This window comes from Myripristis murdjan, chromosome 17 (assembly GCF_902150065.1).
Source record: "Myripristis murdjan chromosome 17, fMyrMur1.1, whole genome shotgun sequence".
Lineage (NCBI taxonomy): Eukaryota > Metazoa > Chordata > Actinopteri > Holocentriformes > Holocentridae > Myripristis > Myripristis murdjan.
Genome location: NC_043996.1, coordinates 33190022 through 33198135, shown reverse-complemented (window position 1 = coordinate 33198135; position 8114 = coordinate 33190022).

The following is an 8114-nucleotide window of genomic DNA, read 5'->3' as shown; positions in this document are numbered from 1 at the left end:
TGTGTGTGTGTGTGTGTGTGTGTGTGTGTGCTGGGACTCTCCCTGCACATTTCCATTTCCACACAGAGCTCCATTTAACAGACTGAGACTCAAACAGAGGAGTGAGAACGGCTGCTTTGTCCCTCCAACACATCTGGACTCAGCAGCTGGACACTCACAGACACAGAGAGCTAACCTCTGTTCATCTGTTCATGTGTTCATCTGTTCATCTACTCCTCTGTTCATCTGTTCATGTGTTCATGTGTTCATTTGTTCATCTGACGCTCAGCAGCAACACAAGACTCAGAGCAGACAGACAGACACACAGACAGAAACACACACACACACAGACACACAGACACACACACAGACAGACAGACAGACAGATGTGGAGAAATGTGGGATCGCCCAGCTGGATTACATAAAAGAGCAGTCTAAGTCATGAGAGAAAAGATGAAACATTAGTCTAAAAAAAGATTGGAAAAAGAAAATAAATTACCCCAAAATTAATAATAATTATATCTTATTTATTATCCTCTCATGTATTATCATCTCATTTATTATTCTCTCATGTATTATCATCTCATGTATTATTCTCATTTATTATCATCTCATGTATTATCATCTCATGTATTATTCTCTCATGTATTATCATCTCATAACACAAAGCCATGCACAGAGCGTCCTGAGTGACAGGAAAACTGAGGTGATCTAGAGTTAAAGTCTCGATTTGATGCAGACCTGCTGACAACGTCTAAACCTGTTAATCTGAAACACTGAACAACTGCCAACACTACAAATACAGCTAGCATTGTTACTGCTACTACTACCACTACTACTACTACTACTGTGATGACTACTACTACTACTAATAATAATACTACCAATACTACTAATACCACTACTACTACTATGAAGACTACTACTACTAATAATAATAATACTACCAATACTACTAATACCACTACTACTACTAAGACGACTACTACTACTAATAATAATAATCCTACCAATACTACTAATACCACTACTACTACTACTACTACTAATGCTACTACTACTACTACTACTAATAATAATAATAATAATAACAATAATAATAATAATTATAATAATACTATTACTACTACTACTAATATAATGCTACTACTACTACTACTACTAATACTAGTACTACTAGCCTATTACTAATACTACTACTAATACTAATACTACTGCTACTAATACTACTACTACGACTACTACTACTACTAATACAAATAATAATAATAATTGTACTACTACTACTACTACTACTACGACTAAAACTACTAATACTACTACTACTAATTCTAATACTACTACTACTACTACGACTACTACTACTACTACTACTACTACTACTACGACTAATACTACTAATACTACTACTACTAATTCTAATACTACTACTACTACTACCACTACTACCACTACTACTACTACTACTAATTCTAATACTACTACTACTGCTACGACTACTACTACTACTAGTACTACTACTAATACTAATACTACTAATACTACTACTACTACTACTGCTGCTGCTGCTATTTGTAGTACATCGGTTCCCCAGCGACCTGCTGACTCTCATGTAAACCTGTAAACCAGCAGCTAATCTGACTGGATGTGCTCTGATCTGATGGGATTATTTCTGGGTTCTGATGGATTATGTTGGGATTAGACAGCCAGACTGAGTCCAAACAGTAAACAGAGTTCCCACAGGAGAAAATGACTCCGGAGCTCTGAAGCCACCAGCAGCTTCACAGAGCAGCTGACACTTTATCACATCACCTCTTATTGACTGATTATTATGTCTGATGGATTGTTTTCGTTGCACACATGTCTGCCAGCGTTAGCCTCCGCTGGCTGAATGACTGACAGGTGACACTGGAGCTTTCCTCCAATCAGCACGCAGCAGCAGGTGAGAGCCTCTGCCACCAAGCTGCCGCCAAGTCCAGCTGCAAGGCTGCACTGAGCCAGGTCGACCCCAAAACTCAGCAAATCTGAGAGCGCCGTGCAGGTCGTGCGCGCAACGTGCAGGTCATGTGACCGGCGTGCAGGTCATGTGACCCGGTGTGCAGGTCATGTGACCGGGCGTGCAGGTCATGTGACCGGGCGTGCAGGTCATGTGACCCGGCGTGCAGGTCATGTGACCGGCGTGCAGGTCATGTGACCGGGCGTGCAGGTCATGTGACCGGGCGTGCAGGTCATGTGACCCGGCGTGCAGGTCATGTGACCGGCGTGCAGGTCATGTGACCCGGTGGTTGCAGACCTGGAGCTGAGGAGTTTGTCCAGGTGAGTTTCCTGTGAAGCCGCTGGGACACAGAGAGAGGAGCCGTCCAGGTGAGCTCACCTCCCTGCCCTGCTGAGGGAACTTTCCACCATCACCGTGTGTGTGTGTGTGTGTGTGTGTGTGTGTGTGTGATTCACATGGAGCTGCCCACGCCCAGAGGAAACATGTTCAGGAGTTCAGGAGAAGTCGGAGCTCCGACTCCAAGAAAACAAAGGCCAGGTGTTACGTAACGCCATGGAGACGAGGAACTTTACACCGTCATCATCATCATCATCATCATCATCATCATCATCATCATCATCTCATAAAGTGTAATAATTTACCAACAGCAACAACAAAACAATCCACTCTAACATTCATCTTTACATCTCATTTTGAATTTTCTAAACTTTACTGTCTTCAAACCAGATAAAACCAACCTGCCAGAGGGATGAGCTCATCCTCAGCTGTTTTTATTTTTTAGGATTTATGTTTTTTTTTTTCCAAGAACTGGTATGAATGTGTTGAAACGAGGCGTTCAGGTGCAGCTCTGGTGCTCGGTTCTTTGATGTTTGCTCGCTGGCTGTTTCCGTTACATAAAGCGATAAAAAGTGTGTCCTGCGGCGGCAGACACTCCCTCACCTCACACACTCTGAAATCAACAGCCTGAGGTTACAGCCGCTTACACACAGGCATGCAGACTCACTCACTTACTCACACACACTCACACACACACACACACACACACACACACACACACACACACACACACACGCAGCCACACCCTCCTCATACCTGTGAATACGTGCACACACACTTAGACTTTACACACCGACACAGCCACACCCTGCCTGGAGCTGGTAACTTTAGCAACACCACACCTTAAAACACACACACACACACACACAGACACACACACACACACACAGACACACACACACACACACACACTTTTAAGATTCATACTCAACAGCTGCACCCAAACCGTCACTGTTAACATAAAAATCAGTTTGTTTTTTTTTTGGTTTTTTTTTTGGTTTTTTTTTATGGGAGAAGGCAGGATTTTGTCCCCGCAATGTGAATGACACACACACACACACACATACACACACACACACACACAAAGCTCTAAAATTCCACTTCTGGCTTTGGGGGAAGATCAGCAAGAACGTCGGTAACACTTCACAATAAGAGTACAACAATTAACTTTAGTTAATGCTGTAATGGTTAATTAACTGTTAGTTAATGATTATTATGGCATTTCCTAATGTTAATAATATCTACAATAACCCTTAAATAACATATACATTAATACCTTAGCATGAACAGCATTAGTACATGATTCTTAGACACATTAGTTAACAGTTAGTTAACGTTTAATTAATGTTTATTACCTATTACTTAATGTTTATTATGGCATTAACTAACATTGATTCTTGTACTCTTATTGTGAAGTGTTACCGGAGCGTTTTGGAGATAAAAGTCTGAACATGAAGAAGCAACAAAACCAACAGAGAAAATGATCAACACATCCTGGTTCCCACTTTACGAGGAAATGAAACGTCTCTTTTCTTCTTATTTTTCTGTTTGAATGAGGAAAGTGTGCAGCCGTGCCTGTCTTTGAGCTGGCCTGGTTAATGAGGCTCAGTTTGGATCACAGAAGGTGATTTAATGTGAATCAGCCAGTGATTTCCAAACGTCTGCAGGAGAGGAGTTGAGTGTGAAGCTGAAGCAGCACTTCACTTCACGCTGCGCTCCAGTCCGTCGCTCTCATCAGTCAAACAGTGATCACTGAGTGGCTCCGCAGCTTTTTCCAATAATGTTCCTCTGAAACATTTTCCCAGCCCAGTTCCTCCTGACCAGTCGAGCCTCCTGTGGTCAGACACACACACTCACGCACGCGCGCACGCACGCACGCACGCACACACACACACACACACACACACACACACACACACACACACACACACACACAGTGACGCAATAAGTAGGTATGCACTCTGGCGCATAGGGGCGCTACGCCAGAGGGGGCGCTAAAGCGATGGAGGGAAAATTATTTCGGGTCGGCATTTTCTGTGTTTACCAGCTGTTTGTGCATGTGCAAATGATATGATCAATAACAGCGGCACGTCACTGATCAGGCTTGTAAATATGGTGAATGGTGAATCCTAAAACAAATGATAGGACTTGATACAGCTGAGTTTAAATGTCTTCACTGGGATAGAACACTACAGTGCTGCTGTGATGTATCTGATGCAGCGTCCAGTCAGTAACCCCCCCCCCCCCCCCCCCCCCCCCCCCCCCCCCCTCCCCCGAAACGGCCCGAACGGCGAAGGGAGCACGCGCTCGCAAAAAGCTCGCCCCCGCGATGCTGTGCTCGTACCACGGAGAGCGCTAAGGCTCATGTCGGAGTAAGTATTTTTTTTTTCGCCACTTTTATCTGAGATATTGTATTTTGGAAGTGAAATGCAAATGTCGAAAGTGTCTAGCTCTATTTTTAAACTGGGGTAACAGGACATATGTTAGTGTTCTTTATTAACTCGGTGGTGTTAATACATCTGTTAATAATTTGATATTTATGAGAGTTTTCATTTTGAATATTGTAGACTTTTGAAAGAAATGTGTGCTCATTATATGCTAAATATGCTTTTTGAAAAGGCACAATACCTGGACGCACTGATTGCATTTCTCTTTTTCCTCCTTAAACTCAGTAACTAGTTTCTTTTAGAAAAGCAGTCGTGTGGTTTTGCCACAAGAGAGTCTCAAGGTTCAAGGTTCAAGGTTCAAGGAGTCTTTTATTATCCCTGTGGGGCAAGTTGCTCTGCAGCCAGCAGTAGAAGGACAAAACAATCAGCCACAAACACAGAATAACAACTCATATGACACAGAAAAAAAACAATAATTAGAACAGACAATTCTCAATCATTTGTTCAGGAACCCAACGGCAGCAGGGACAAAAGAGTGTTTCGAGTGTTTAGTCTGTTCGTTCTGCATCTTGGCAGGATGTACCTGCGGCCTGAGGGGGGCAGCACAAACTCACCAACCAAGGGGTGGCTCTGGTCGGAGAGGAGTGAGCGGGCCTTACTGAGGGTTCTGAGCTTGTATATGTCAGAAAGAGCACTAAGATTAATCCCTGCAATTTTGCTGCACGCTTTCACTATGCCCTGCAATCTGTTTTTGTTCTTGAGGGAAAAAAAAAAACAAAAAAAAACTTTGTCTTAAATTACAGTACAGAACCCTCACCTATGGAGAGGCTACTTCTAAATTCAGGAGAAAAAAAGAAGTTAATAGGGAGAGTGTACAGCCTGCTCATAGAAGCACAGGTAGATAATTATTCACTCCAAAAAATATACAGCAAGGACCATATAACCAATGACTCTATCGTAACATGGAAAGAGTGTTTAAATTTAACTAACACTATTACCACGAATGAGAATTTGCGCCTCATACAATATAAGCTTATGACAATAATATACTACACTAAATCTAAGATAAATAAATTTGACGTCTCCGCCTCTCCCCTCTGTGTAACATATGGCACACAAGAGGAAACAATAATACATGCCTTTTGGAAATGTGACAAAGTTTATAAGGGCTGGTTAGAAATTCAAAAATGGTTGACCAAGGCTTGTAAAATCCCAGTTAGATTTACAGCTCTGAACGGTATCTTCCAAAAGACAGACAATCTGATATACCCTATAGGATGGAAGGTCCTTTTCTCCTCTTTGGTGTATAAAAAATTACTTTTAAAGCACTGGAAGGACACACAGGCCCCGTCACTACAAGAATTGAAGGGTTTAAGAAAAATCAATGTATGAAGAGCGGAACAAAAGGCAACAATTTAGTAAGGTATGGCAGGACATCTATGAAGCCTTGTTAACATATCGGCTAAAAAATAAGACTGGATTTGATGGCTAAAGAATGGGAACCAAGTGTGTGTGGAAGTATGTGTGTAATTGTTTGTATGTGTGTGACTGTTTATGTGTGTCTGGGGAAGGGTGAATGGTATACGTGTAGGTGTGGAACTGAATGCTATGTGGATGAGTGGAAGTGTGGAGAGTAGAGGAAGGTACTTATTTCATGTGGGTAAATGTGTGGGTGTATGTGTAAAGGTATGAGTATGAGGGTGAGTGTGAGTCTGATCTAAGATCCTGTGATGTAGAGGAATACTGTTACTGGTAGGAATTCTATTGTGTTTTGAGTACAAATGTATACAGTATGCTGGTATTTGTATTATTTCTCGATGAAAGCAATAAAAATAATTATAAAAAAAAAAAAGAAACCAGGCTCACACCACTTTCACACTCACACTGCTCACCTGTTTGCCCACCACAGGAATGGAAAGGAGGCTCACACACACATTACATGGAAGACTTGAGTCAGACACAGACACACACCACCGTCCACAGGCATCAGGATATCTGTAGTGCCAAAACATTTTAGCCATTGTGTTATAATGTCAACATCAATGTTAATTCCTTACTTTGACACTAAATGAGGAAGTGACGGCGGCGCGCAGCAAACAGGGGCCGCACGCCATTTGTCTTTCCTGCCGCTCCTCTCCCTTCAAAATCAACAGTTTAAAGGTAAAATAATGATGAGAATTATAATGAGAAGAAGAAGAACAAGGGAGATTACTATAAAAAAATAAAAATCTAACACTATTTTATTATTGCATCAACGGATCTTGCCCAGACATTTCCCAAATCCATAGTTTCATATCTGCTGACTTCCATGTGACTCATGGAAAGCTTGTTGTCCTGAATGAGCCGCTGTGTTTGTGTCAAGGTGTCGGCTCGGCTATGGAGCCATTTGGGAGAAGAATGAAGGGGCTCCCTGCCTCTGAAAGCTCTCTGTCTGGGGAACATGACAGCCAGACCAAAGCTAAGAGGTGAGATGAGGATCTCTGACTGTCCATGACTGTTCTCCATCTCAGAGCTCAGCAGGCAAATCAGCACAGCAGCATTATTCACAGGAGAAGCTCTGTGTGTGCTTACATCATATTTTATTTCTATGTTTTAATGTCAAGTTATTATTTTCTTAGTGTGTCACTAAGGAAGTAAAGCAGATCCCTTCAGTGTGTTCATGATGTTTCTATCAGGATCCAGCAGGACAGACCAGACTCCCCTGGACCTGGACCTGAGCCCAGCTGTGTGTCCATGAAGAGTGAACGCTCTATGGGACGTCTTATTGAGTTCAGAGACAGCCTCCACTCTGAGGATGATGGGTAATTATTTCAAACTGATGATAAATCAGGTGTTTTTCTGTCATCAGATTCATGAGATCCAGAATTGGTTTGATCCTTCAGACTCTGTTGACTGAGTTTCCTCTTTCAAAACATCACATCCAATAACCGTGTGTGTATGTGTGTGTGTGTGTGTGTGTGTGTGTGTCCTCCACAGAGTCCAGCAGCAGAGCTCAGAGGTTCCCAGTGCTCAGTCTGCCCAGCAGCATCAAACAGACCTGGCCTCCATATTTAAGGTGTGGAAATGTCCAACAACATAGCGACTGAAAAACAGCCATTCTGCTCTGAATCGTCTCCGTGCTGCTCTCTTCACATCTTTCAGGCTGGATTACAGCAACAAGGATCCATTTAATTTGAGATTAGTTCCAGTCAGAGTCAGTGTTGGAAATGAAGGATGTCCCGTTGTCCTGGGGACGATAAAAACAGCAGCGGGGACACAAATCTACAGTGTCTGGGACAGCAGAGAAACTCACCGTCACAAATGAAATGATTGTAAAAGAAGTGAAATGTGTCAGTGTGCCTACTGATGATGAAGGCAGAGCGTCACTGGGAGGCTGTGTCCACATGGTTTGTGTCAGTCACTCTGTCCACAGGGAT